Here is a 14522-nt window from a genome sequence, read left to right on the forward strand (position 1 = left end):
CTGAATGCTGAACTGAAAACAACAAAGTTAGTTTAGTTACACAGCTCTATGAACTCTCAGGAATAGCTACATGCTCAGGGCTCAGGCATATATATTAACTATTCAAATTTGAGTCCAATGGAACAAAGTATTGTTAAAAAAGTTAGCATTTCTATAATTTAAGTTTTTTGAAGTGTTTTAATATGCATTATACCAACTGATTTTCATAATAATGATATGATGTACACAGAACATATATTATGATCCTGACTTTACTGACAAGAAAACTATATAGTCAAAACAAACTTTGGAATTGTGCCCAATAGCTTGTTCTGAAATCTAGCTACAATTCACGTGGGAATGGAGGTTTCAGGTGACAAAATGTCCAGTCAAATTGTGGATAAGACCAAAAGCTCTAGAAGCCATGGTCTTGGTTCCTTTGCTTTCCTGACAGCCTCTAGCTTTTATTATAAAAAGGGTTTTAATCTAGAACTTCATATATTCTGCCTTTATTGTAATGTCCTAAAAAAGAGGGTTAGGCCGACAGGTTGACAACATCCGCCATGAAAAATGCAATGGCAGGTGTCTCAGTCACAGTAGGCAGTTAGGTGGTGCAATGGACAGGGAACTGAACCTGGTATCAAGAAGACATGAATTCGAATCCATCCTTAAATATTTAATGTGTGACCCTGGTCAAATCACTTAACCTCTGTCTGCCTCAGCTTCGTCATGTATAAAATGAGAATGATAATAGCACCTACCCCTCGAAGTTGTTGTGCAGATAAAATGAGATAACATTTGTAAAGCACTTTGCAATAAATGTTAAGTGCCATCATCCTCATGATCATTGCAAGTGCCTGTGGTAAGATCAGTAACACAACAAGCAGGTCACAGTGTCACAGACCGTGAGAACTGGAAGAGACCTCAGGAAGTCACCCAGCCTAAGCCCTTCTTGTTATAGACCAGAAAACTTGAGCACAGAAAGAGGAAATTAATTGCCCAAGTTCACAGAGGGAGTGTGGGGAATCTCTAATTCCTGGACGATTCTTCATCCTTTTACAGACAGACAGAGAGAGACACACACACGCGCGTGCTTGCAGGCACACATACACATTCCCATTCTCTCCAACACACACCTTTCTCAATCCTGTCTTTGAACTGTCCAATATTTCACCTACCTCATCTCTACAGTAAAGATACCAGATTTGAATTTGCCTCCCTAAAACTTTGGAGTTCTGATTATGAGTACTCTAATCTTGCCTTTAAATTAGCCCTTAAGAGAATAAGGAATATGACAGCATTACTTAGTGCCACATTCTTAAATTCGGCCATAATGGGATTGAAAAGGCAAGTAGCTGGAAAAGGATGGCCTTTCTCTCAGGCTGCCCTTAGAATAAGCATGGCAAGTATGGCTTGGGGCCCAATACATCAGAGGCAGAATACTAGATGCAGAGGGCATTCCAATATAAACATGAGCTCATTCTGGAACTGGATCTTAATGACAGAATCCAAAGCTTGGGTTGCCTCCCTCAAATCTCATTTGCTTCATCACATCATTTAGGATTTCCAGGTTGTGTACTTTGAGCGTCACCAGCCAATATGAACCAAACCTCCTGAAGTCACTCTAAAAGAGAATTATGGTGATAGATATAAATTAATCATAATAATCATGGAGAGAAAAAGATCCTGCTTTAAGCAGTCACATTAAAACATCAAAAGTCATTGAACTTTTAGAATTAATAGTTTTCTTTTTCTCACTCCTGTTTGCACAAATTTAAGGCATTAAAAATGAAATGATGGAATCTAATTGCCAGTACTCTGGATTTTACATGACTTTGATCTTTCTTGCTCTCCAAAGTTAATCTGCAAATTAATCTGTGAATCTATGAATCTGTTGGGGGGTGGAGATATTGGGGACTGAAGGAGGTGGGGTGGAGGGGTTGGGAGAGAACCTAAGGAGAGATTTTGGATTGTTTCACAGTGGAAAGTTAGAAATCCTAATACTAAAAATTTCTACATGAACTAGGGACAAGGACTGGACTTATGATTTATTATATAGAAAACTCCTGGTTAGGCACACTCCCTCTTGCTGTTGTTCAGTTGTATCCAACTCTTTGTGACTCCTTTTGGGGTTTTCTTGGAAAAGACACTGGACTGGTTTGCCATTTTCTTCTCCAGCTTATTTTACAGATGAGGAAACTGAGGTAAACAGGGTCAAGGGACTTTCCTAGGGTCACATGGCTAGTTGTATCTGAGGTGGTATTTGAACTCAAGATGAGTCTTTCTGATTGCAAGTCTAGTTCTCTATCCACTGTGCCACTTTAGCTGCCCTACACTCCTACTAACTCAATGTCAGCTCTGTAACTAAGAGTGTGAGTTACCTAGAAAACTGAGAAGTTAAATAAATAACTTGTTCACGGTCATACAGTCAGATTCCTCCAGGCTTCAAGACTGAGTCCTTAGCCATTATTCCATTCTGCCCTGTTAACATACTCTAAAAATTCAGAGTAAAGGGGGAAAAATATGGAATAAAAATTCTAGGAAAAGAAATTCAGGTTCTTCTATACATTATTTAACAACAAGGAACAAACCTTGTGAAACAGATCTTAGGATCCTTCACTTGAGCTGAATATGCATCCTGCACCTACCTGTGAGACAAAGCACATCTTTATGCACCTGGTGATTTCCTATGCAATGGAGAAGTATGATATTCAAAGGGATTGTTTTAATAGGGCTGGTAATGAGATCTGGGTAAAAAAAATCTCTCTGTTAATTTAGCAGGCCTCCTGAGATGTCAAAACCCTAGTTTGCAGGTGTTTTAAAATTCTTCCCCAATCATGACCCCAGCCTGCCCCCTAGTTTTGACAAGAGGTTTTAAATATTATCTGCAAACCTTTGTGGGGTTGTTCCCACCAGAAACACCTGAGTGAGATGCCAGTGTGAGTTGCTTGATTGGGTCAGGACTCGGTACATTTTTTGCGAAATTTGGCACTACTGCGTCCCATAAATTAAAAAGCAATCATTTCTGTTGAGCTTTAAGCTCTAGAATTTTTCTGACCCCAAAGGAAAGCAAGCCACTTAGATGGGCAACTTCCAACTGCCCAGCTGCCGAGGTGTTCTGACCTTTGGGCTTAGCGAATGCATCAGGCCCCTTGTAACTGGACATAGATAAATGACTTGCAAATTAAAAGAAACATTTTTATGATTCATGGCAGTAGCTTGCTTTTTGGGCTACAAGGTTAAAAGTGAACAGTAAACCTTTTAAGGTTATTGAAACTAAATTATTAACGCTATGTTTCACCTTCTCTTTGTCCTCTTTATGGCATTCTCCATGATTACTCACGGAAGCTCCACTCCTACAAGTTGTAAATCAAATGAAAATCTTTAAAGTACAAAAACAGCTGATTAAAATCTTCATCCACAGGGGAGCTACAGAGATGATGGGAAGCGACATAATGCATTTTTAAAATTTGAAACTTCTGACAGCCCCCCTATTTAATGTGTTGTGAAAATTGAGCACTTTCATCTTCAGAAGTAACCAAAAAGTAGATTCCCACCTTTAAAATCCATTTGCAACTTTCAGAAGAAAGAATACTTTTTCCCCCAGTGTGCTTACACCTGGTGCATCATACATAGATCATGGTCTACTGAAAATTTTATCTATTTTCCTTTTTAAAAAAAAAGCTCAAATAAGAACTACAACCAAGAGAAATTTTACTATATAATCAATCCATGCACAAGGAGAAATTTCTTTTTGAAAAATATGAATATATTATGGTAGGAAAGGGTAAGGATTTAAAGTCAAGGGGACTCGGACTCTACCAAAATAGTCTTTGTAATGGACAGGCCTGACCACATCAATTTTCAATTGCACCTTGGTAATGGGTAGGTCAGTTAAAAGTGATGACAATGATAACTCATATTTACATGGTGCTTTATGAATTACAAAGTACCTCCTGTGATGTGGGATACTATAAGGATTAGTATCTCCACATTTTATAGATAGAAAGAAACTGAAGCTCAGGGGGTTGAAGGGATTTGTCTATAATAACATAATAACACAGCTAGGAAGTAACAGATCCAGAGCTTGAGCCTGGCTGCCCAATTGCATTTCTGCTTTTCTGACTACAAGTCCCAATATTTTTCTACAAGCCCAAGATTTCTGACTATGAGCTCAATACTTTTTTTTCTCCATTTAAGCACATGATGGCTAACTTTCCTTGGCCTCACCAGCTTCCTCATTTGCATAATGAATTAAATAATACTTGTACTATTCACTTCAATTTGTAGGTAGTGGTATAGACTGTTGGAGCTAGAAGGGACCCTCACAATTCCTCATAGACTGTTGTGAAGAAACAACTTTGAAAACCTTAAAATACTACATAAATTGGAGTTATCATTATTATTCCAGTTAGATCTCAGCCACCCTTCCCCCATACGAGCTGCTGGCCTCAGGAAAAAAAAAATGATACTGTCCCCTGCAGATGAAAATAAAGGGAAACCAACATTCACTTACAGATACAGCTACCAGAACAATAAAGAGAGGTAGAGATCCACCTGCTGGTAGAAAAAGGAAAGAGAATGTGGTGAGATTCTACCTGACACCCATCTGGGATTCAGCTTGGACCTGGGCAGAGACTAGATTGGTCCTAATAACAGGTAAGGAGACTCCTCTAGCATCCCTTCACTTACTGGGACTATGGCTGGATTCTATTATTTGGCCCTGTTTCATCCTTCTTTTGTTTTTAGCCAACATTTACATAGCCCTGTAAGGTTTACAAATAGTTTTCAGACATTAATACATCAGAGTCTCAGTACACTGTGTGCTATTATAATCCTCATTTTACAGGTTAGGGAACTGAGGGGCAAAACCAGTTTTTGTCTTCTGTTTTATCCCCCACATTCAGCTTGACCACAGGGCCTGACCACAACAAACACTTAATAAGCACTTCTTGATTGACATGTTAACTGACTCAGAGGGTTAAGTAACTTGCCTTTGGTCCTGCAGCTACTAAAGGGTTGGAGGCTGTTTTATTTCTTATCATCTATGACATTTTTCCCTGCCATCACCCTTCCTCGTTGATTTCTCCTTTCTCCTTTGCCGTCCGTTTACTCCAAACTTCAATACAGTTAAAGGAGAATGTGAAATATCCTCTTGATGTGTTTTAAGGCAGAAAAGATTTTCATGTCTCTGGAATGGTTTAAATATAGTCCTGTTTGAAGAAATGATAATTAGATGTGCTTTTTAGGTCCCTTGTAGCCCTATAATTCGATGGCAGGTAAAACTTCACCAATTAACAGATGAAACTATAATAAAAATTCCCTTAAATTTGTCTAGGAATCAGTCACCTAAGCTAACTTAATGGGAAAACCTGCTTAGGAAAGGAAAGTTAATATATCACAGAGGGTAACTAAACATTTAATTTACACAACTTAGTGAGAATGAGTTGAGGATTTCCCTATATTTATGGAGCTGAAAATTAATGACAGGGCAAGTTTCTTCCCAACCCAAATTTGGAGAAGAGCTTGAAATATCTGGTTCATACAACAAAAAGCAGGGATCTCCTTCTAAAATAAATATCTTCAAACATTATCAAGCATCAGCTCTTAATGACTAAAATGACCCCATGAAAAGTGGGGGAGAATAAAGTAGAATCTTGGGGATCTGTTCCCACATAGACAGAAATCCTCTCACTGGGCTGAAACGATTCAAATTCTTAGATGGGATATATCTCTGGAGGGGGAATGAATTTCTCGGAGCCTACTATAAACCCCTCTTATTCTTACTTTTATTTTCTTTCTTTAAAGATAATAAACTTCAACTGGAATTCTTTTTCTTCATCATTTGAAAAAAAGTGATAATAATGTCTATGGTTCCTTTGTCAGGGTTGTTGTGGGGCTCAAATGAGATTATACAATGTATTTTCTGCAAATTTTAAAAGCACTATATAAATGTCATGATGATGATGATGGTGATGAGGCTCTTAAAAGTTATTCATGAGACACTAAATGGAATCATCTCAGTTGCATTAGTTTTGGTTTCTCTATTTATTTGTTCATTCATTTGTTTATTTTTTTGCAGTAGACCTGTGGAGAACTCATGAGTGAGAAACCCTCCTCTATAGTAAATATAAGTTAGGATTTAAATGATACCTAGGGTACAGCACTATTTCACACATTAGAGGCAGGACTGAATGCAGGTCTGCCTGACTCAAAGGCCAGCCCTCTATCCACAAGGTCAGTCTGGTTTCCAATTTGAAGTGTGATAATGTGGGAAGGTTACTACCTACCTGGACTTGGGTAATTTGCATAATATTTGGGGATGATTTCATGGGAAACATGGACCACATTCACACTCTTTGTAAGTATTACAAAAAAGATACCATTTTTACCTGATGGCAAAGAAAAAAATAAAGCCTGCACTAGTTGGAAGGCAGGCAGGCAGGCAGGCAAGCAGGCAGGCAGGAAGGAAGGAAGGAAGGTAAAGAAAACAAAGGGAAAAGGAGGAGAGGGGAGGAAAGGAAAGGGAAGAAAAGGGAAGGGAAAGAAAGAAAGGGAAGGGAAGAAAGGGAGGGAGGGAAGTGCTGGTTATGATTACATCTTGTAAAGTGAAAAAAAATGTGGCTAAAATACAATAAGAGGTAAGGAGGACAGAGCTCCAAGAGAAAGGACATATATTTGTGATCCATGATAGGCAATACAAGCCTTAAGCAGTACAGCGTAGAATGACGGAGAGGAAATAATAAAAATTGAGCTGGGTTGGTGTCACGTCTGATGTAGTCTGAGAATCTCCAGGTTTTTCTTTAGATAGGCTATTTCATTAAGACTGTTGCAGATATCTGTCATTCAGTTCAAGAACCATCAAATCATTGTACTTTTTTGTATGTATATCACAAAAAAGCTACAAAGGAACTCTGGAGAAATCTGGTCAGTGTCAGCTAGAATGATTTATTATTTTTGTTGAGTAAAGTTCAACAAATCTTTCTTGGAAGGTTTTAGTTCTTTTATTTTAGGACATTAATATGTTTGATTTTTCCAGCAACAGTGATCTTTTTTAGGGTTCGCAGGAAGGGAATGCCCAGCAGATTAATATCTACTAGTAAATCTTAAAGCTCCAATAAATCCTTTTTTTTTTTGCTGTTCCTCCTTCATCATCCTCAACAATCTTTTATCATGCTTGCCACGCCCTTACTCTTGACCTAAGGGATTCCCATGTAGGGGGGCAGTGTGGTCAGTAGGCTCTCCTCTTACCTACACCAGCATTTTGTGCCATCAGCATCTCCCTCTCCCCAATCCAGAATCGTACTGGGCTAGAACCTAGTGGGGAGAGTGAGATGGAGAAATGCTATGACCTTGCAGTCCTTTGCTTTACAAATGCCTACCATCTCCCAGTCCAAAAAGACCCCACATCCAAGTGAAAGAAAAGAAAGGAATGAGTTTTTCTTTATAATGGAGTCAAAATCTATTTTTCAATGTCTTCTGCATGAGTCCTGATAATAGGATGTGAATATAAATGAAATATGTGACAGCTAACATCTATACTCCTTAACATCGGACTAAGAGGTCTGGTTAACATTACATGTTGCAAAAACCAAACTGAGTTTTGTTTATGAACTGGATGAAGAGTTGATCAGGTTCCTCCTTGAAATGCTGGTCTTTAATGGCCTCCATTCTGTGAAAGTTGGGAAATAACTGAGTATTTGTTTTATTGATGTTTTCTATTATCCAGAGTTCTGTATCTTGAGTAGATTTCTCCCCCATCTGTGTGTATGTATATGTATGCAAACACATACCTACAGAATCACAGATTTAGAGACAGAGGCAGTCATTATTAGTAATGGTAATTCTTATTAGACTTATATAGTGCTTTGAAGTTTGCAAAGCACTTTACATTTAGCTCATTTTAGCCTCACAACAACTCTGGCAGTTAGGTGATAGTATTATGCCCTTTTAAAGATGAGGGACCTGAAGCTTAGAAAGGTCAAGTGATTTGCCTGGGGTCAAACAACCATCAAGTGACTGAATTTGGATTTTAACTCAGGTCTTCCTGAGTCCAAGTCTATCAGTCTATCCGCTGTGTCACCTAGCTGCCATCTAGTCCAACCTCAGATGTGGATCTGAGGTCCATAGAGTCTGGTTATACAGTGTGCTGAAGTGGACACATGCAGGAAGTAGCAGAGCCAGGATGTAAACCCAAGTCTGCTCACTCCAAATTACTCCTTGTACTGTACCAGGCTATAGAAGTCATTGGACAATGAGAAACATTAAAGCATGAGTGGATGTGCAAATCACCCCCTTTTTGTGGCACTGTAAGGAGTTCCAGGGGCTCCAACCCATGTTCCAACCACCAACCACAGGATAGGCAAGCCAGCCCAAGTGAAGCATCAAGGTTCCCTGAGGAAGAGATGGGAAGCAACTATCAAATTGCCACATCAGATCACCAGGGAAATAGCCTGGGACCCTGTACCCCAAAGCCCTGGAAATAACAGCGTCCTGAAGACCACTGACTTTGGTTCAAGCTCAGACACTGTCGCCGTCATCCAGAAAAGAAGCTACCCTTCTCCATCAATTGTCAACCAACTGCTACCCACAGACCAGGCAAGCCTACCTGAATCAGCAAGGTGCTCTGAAGGACAGTCCAGAGGAGGCACATGAAACCACTGCTCCTATTTCCCCTCATACCTAAGTGGAGGTAACCCAGAACGCTAAGCCCAAGAGTCCCCGAATAGCAGCATCTTCCAGACCACCAGCCCTGCCTCCCAACCCAGTCCCTGAAGCAACCATCAAGGCAATCAGCGCTTATGGTGATGTGCCTGGCAAGTGTCTCTTTAGACGCTATAGTCCCTGCTTCCCCAGCAGTCACAGCTAATGAGGATCTGGGAAAGAAATTCTCACTACCCAAATTCTTGTGATACTGAACAGTTCAAGCTCACAAATGGATATTGACTTATCAGTGGAAGCTGATGCAGAGAAGATGCTGCACATTTGCTTTGCTGATGTACCCTAAGGACCCAATGGTCTTTACATCTGACTGGAAGCTAAAACAGTCTTCCTTTTAAAAAATGTGAGCTCCTTGAGAGAAGGGGTTGTTTTGCTCTTCTATTTACATCTCCAGCTCCTCTGCATACTGTAAATACTTAATAAATGCTTTTTCATTCATTTATTCATAATCCATGTGGGGCTATAAAAATCTAACAAAAAAGTATTTTTCCCTGAAATTTAAAGTATCCACTGTGAGTATTCTGTAGCATAAATTCCATATTAAAATTTTAAGCTTATGACAAAGAATCAATCAATGTTAGCATAAATGACTGTTAGCCAGTCAATACAATATAAAAATAGCCATGTTAAGACTATCTACACAACAATAAGCCCAGCTCACTCCATTGGGAAAATATCCACCAAACTTGTGTTTGGCATCATGTGGACAAATCAACCCCACTGACTGACTGACTGACTGCATTTTTCACTTCCCATGAATTTGTTCCATAAATATCTATGGAGCACTCACTGAATTGGGCAGTTCTAGGATATACAAGATAAATTAAAAATCACTCTTGTCTTCAAGGAGCTTACAATCTAGCAGATTATAATATGACACATATTATAGATAATGTAATAATAATATTATTGTTATTCATATTAATATAATACTTTACAGTTTAAAAAACACTTTCATCATGATATCACTGAAGAAGGTAACAAAATATTATCATTCCCACTTTACAGATGGGGAGACTACGACACAGAAAAATTAAATGACCTTCCCAGAGTCACACAGCTTCTAAGTGTCAGAGGTTAACATTCAAACCTAGGTTTCAACTCTAAATTCAGCACTCTGTCCATTAAACCCCCTTGCCTCTCCTTAATTGGGGAGAAATCCTTGTCTTCCCTTCCTAACCTAATTCACTAAGCAGTTAGCCATTAGGCTTTATTCATTAGGCATCTGTTACAATATCAGTTCATAGTTCTAGCCTGGCTTCTATCTCTGCCTTTGGTCAGTTGAGGTGTGAAAACAAGAAATCCAAATCCCTTCCCTGTGGCTAGTTTGGGGTGGGGCAATAGCAAAGGGAGAACAGAAGGACCTTAGGCTCTACTTTGGGAAGAGCTAGGTGGCATAGAGGATAGGGTGCCAGATCTAGAGTCAGGAAAACCTGAATTTGAATCCAGCCTCAAACACTAGCTGGGTGATCCACAACAAGTCACTTAATCGTGTTTGCCTCAGTTTCCTCATATGTAAAATGATCTGTAAAAGGAAATGGCAAACCACTCAAGTATCATTGCCAAATGGGATCCCAAGTGGGATCCCAAAGAGTCAGACATGGCTGAACAACTACAGGCTCTACTTCAATACAGGGACAGCCCACAATTCATAGCAGTGATTTACAAAAGCCACAGAAACCAGAAAAGTCCTAACATTGTAGGCTTTTTACAGTAATTGTAGGGAGCAGAGAGAGGACAACCCCCACGTCTTGCTTCTCTTCCTATGATCACTATCCGTATTGAATAATCAGAGGCAGGGTGCAGGGTTCTCGTTCTTTTTTTGCCCTAGAATCCTTCATGGAAATAGATGATTAAAAAATATGGTCTACATTTGAAGGGCCGAGCAAGCTGTTTGCATTTTTAAATTTAACAGCTGCAAAGTAATAGTGAAAGACATTTCGATAGAACTAATATATAGGGTGTTCTTTGAGGGGAAAAACAGATTGGATGTGTTCCATGCCTAGAGACCCCCTCAGGCACTTCAAGTACTCTCTCTGCTCTTCAAATTATTTTTTTCTTTAATCATCCTAACATGGGGGCTGTCTTAACCTATTCTGCCCTGTACCTCCAAACACAAACCAGTCATCTGGAAAACAAGGTCTTTTTCTTCAGTTTCTTACTATGATGGCAGTGGGAAGAAATATGAATATTCTCTCCCTCTTTCTCTGCCCCTCTCTGTCTCTGTCTCTCTCATACACAAAACCTGGCTCTTCTCTAAAGAGTCTCAGTTCCTGACTTTGTCTTAGTTATATTTAGAAGCACAAGGTTCATCCCATCTACAGAAGTTAGTTATTATGTTTTCAGGTCTGATTTTTAAAACAGAATACCAAGATACTGATTGCAACATTTTCTATGGTAACAAAGACCTGGAAACAAAGTAGATGCCCACTGACTGGTGAATGGTCAAACAAACTGCAGGATGTGAATGTAACAGAATATTACTGCACTCTGCCACAACGAAGAATTTGGATAATTACATATGAACTGATGTAGAATGAAGTATAACATGGAAAACAATAAATTCAATGACCATAATAATGTTTATGAAAAGAACAACATAGAATTTAATGCTTTGCAATTTTAATGACCAAGATATATCTTGGAGAAGAGAGGAGAAGATGAATCTCATTCCCTTCTTTGCAAGGGTGGGATACGATGGCTGTGGAATGTTGCATACACTGTCTGATGTGGTTTATATGTAGGTTGGCTTTACTTAAGTGTTGTTTTCCCCCTTGTCTACTAAGGGTAGGGGAATGGCATTGTCCGAAATGACTGTATTATAATTTTTTTAAAAGGTACAAATATAACTTTAAAAGAGTTAAAAATTAAAATGCGAATTAAAAAAATTGAAAAGCAAACACAAAAAGCCTAATAACACAACCAAAAATCCTTTGCTATTGGCTGATTTTGTAGAACGGGGAAATGATGTGTTTTGCTCAAAAGATACAGAGGTATAAATGAATGTAATTTCATTAATTATTTTAAAATATCTCATGCTTGGCCACTTAAAATCTACATTCTTAAACTATACTGTTATAAGCAATACTTTATTGTTTGTAAATTAATTTTTATTCACTGAATTGTATTATTTCAGAAAACATACTATATTACATAATACCTTTATTAAACTTTTGATGGTAGCTAGGTAGCATAGTAGATAGAGTGCAGGGCTTGGAGTCAGGAAGATTCATCTTCCTGAGTTCAAGGCTGACTTCAGTCACTAACTAGCTGTGTGACCCTGGGCAAGTCCCTTAATCTTGTTTGTTTCACTTTCCTCATCTGGAGAAGGAAATGGCAAACCACTCTAGTATCTTTGCCAAGAAAACCTCACACAGGATCATTAGTGTTGGACATGACTGAAAATGACTGAACAACAAAAAACTCACAAAGGTCACACAATTTCCCTCTGTTTTAAAATGCTGGTGCTCTCTGTGGCTTTATTTGATAACTGGATTTAGAAAGTTGCAATTCTTATTCAAGTATGATCAAATTTCAATTCCATTATTAACTTATAGAATTTTCCTAGAGTAAAGATGCAAAGAAAACTTAACTTTTTCTAAGGCAAAGAGATTGTTATAAGAAGTCTCTCCCAATCTCCCCAGACAGTAGGTCATTGTTCTCTGACATGGCTAGATTCAGCTTTAAATCTTTATTTTTCTGAAAGCTTTCCTGCTTGTTAACGTCCTGACCTTGGCATCTGGGCTACTACTAAAGCTAATGTGATATACTCAGACAATGCAGACTATTGGCAAGGAATAGAAGCACCCCTAGTGATGTTACTGAACTCATTAGGGATATATTTGACTTTTTGGCCCAAGAGAATCTACTTATTAAACACAACCTGAGTGAATAACAGTGTTGCCTGTCGATAAGTAAAGTAAAAACAATACATGTTTTGTCCTGCTATAAAAATAGCACTTTTACCAAGAAACAGGACTTCTGTTTTTACCTCCCTAATCACGATAGCAAAGACAAACTGTAAGATAACTAGTAAATGAGCCTAAAGCCTGAAATGCATTGGGAAACCACTGATTCAGTGAAAGTTGGCTATTTAACAGAACTGTTATAAATGTTTAGAGGCTTATCTTAATAAACAATCACCCATTCCAAGGCTCCCTTCCCTAAAGCCTAGACAAAGATGATAGCCATAGTATTCCCAATAGATTTCTAGAAATCAGTACACAAAAATTATCACAACCAATTTTTTTTAAAAAATTCATACATAACATTTATAACCTGACAAAGCCTATAATACCTTAGCTTATGAGAGCACAATCAGTAGAATTATCCACTATATTGATTGGGCAAAGGTAACTCCAACTCTATTAAAAGACAGAATTATAACTCTAAGAAAATTTTGCCAATCCTTATGTTGGTATGCCCTGGAATCACAAACCGGCACTTGCCAGTCCAATCAAGAGAACATGGCAAAATGTCACAATGTGGGCTTCCCTTGCAAATTAAGGAAATAGTGATATAGTATTTTTCTTAAATCATAAAGACACAATGTCCCAAAGAATCACAAAGTCACTCATACCTAAGCAAGAGTCCCCTTTCTCACTCCCATTCCTGATGATCAGATATCTAGTCTCTGCTTAGCGACATCCAGTGAGGGGAACCCACAACTTTCTAAGGCAGCCCATTACCCCTTTGGACAGCTCTCCTTGTTAAGAAGCTTTGTTTTGTTTTTTTCTTACAATGAGCTCAAATCAGCCTCTCTGCACCCTCTACTCATTACTGCTAGTTCTTTCCTCTGGGGCCAATCAGAACAAATATAATCTGTTTTCCATATGACTTCCCTTTAAACACTTGAACATAGTCACCATGGTCCCTTTCCCTCCTCCTAAGTCTTCTCTTCTCTAACCTAGATATCCTTTGGTTGTTCCAAATGTGGTACATTCTCTAGTCTCTGTAAACATGAGGGCTTCTTTGACATTTGAAACTATTTGAAAATCACCATGAGTTCAAAGTCAACAGGGAGCATTAAAAAGTAAACCCAAAGAAAAACACATTTTTTGCAGTAGGGAGGAAAGTGGCAGAAATTAACTACTAGAAATTAACTAGGGAAGACCTCATGTGCAAAGAGTCAAGCCTGAAAGGGAACTAGGGCTTCTAAGAAGCAGGGTTGAGGAGGGAGCACATTCCAGATACTTGGGACCAGCCTGTGCAAAGGCAAGAAGGAAAACGATGGAAAGCTGTGCATGAGCACGAGTGGGTAGGCTAATGTGAAAACAGTATAAAGATAGCCTGGGACCAGATTCCAGTGCACTTTAAATATAAAACAAAGGAGCTTATCCTCTAGGTGATAGGAAACCATTGGAGTTTACTGAGCAAAGGAGGGATGTGGTTGGTTATACCTCAATATGACAGGTGGATAGCAGATGGCTTGGAGATGGGAATGACTTGAGGCATGTCATTGCAATTAAGAAGACTACTGCAATAGTGTAGGCAGGGAACACTAAGGCTCTGAACTGGAATAGCAATCATGTGAGTCAAGAGAAGGGATAGATATGAGAGATGTCATAAAGGTAGACAAGATAAGACTTTGCAAATGGTTGGAAATGGGCAGTAAGGGAGACAGAAGAGATGAGGATGACACCAAGATTACAAATCTACGTGACTAGAAGGACAATGTGATCCCAACAGAAGTAAGCATAGTTTTCCCAGGCAATAACAATAATAACAATAAAAGACTAAAATTGTGAGGCCCCTCTTCTAATGCATTCTGAAATGACTAAAAGCTTCTAATAGAAAGAAACAGCTCATGCCCTCTCAAAATA

At 38.7% G+C, this 14522-nt stretch overlaps 1 protein-coding gene across 9 annotated transcripts in view; it reads right to left on the reverse strand.

Moving 5' to 3' along the window:
• PARD3 (par-3 family cell polarity regulator) overlaps nucleotides 1-14522 on the reverse strand; it is a 721872-nt gene that overhangs the window by 127950 nt on the left and 579400 nt on the right. The window lies entirely within an intron of this gene.

Source organism: Trichosurus vulpecula, chromosome 5 (assembly GCF_011100635.1).
Source record: "Trichosurus vulpecula isolate mTriVul1 chromosome 5, mTriVul1.pri, whole genome shotgun sequence".
Taxonomy (NCBI): domain Eukaryota; kingdom Metazoa; phylum Chordata; class Mammalia; order Diprotodontia; family Phalangeridae; genus Trichosurus; species Trichosurus vulpecula.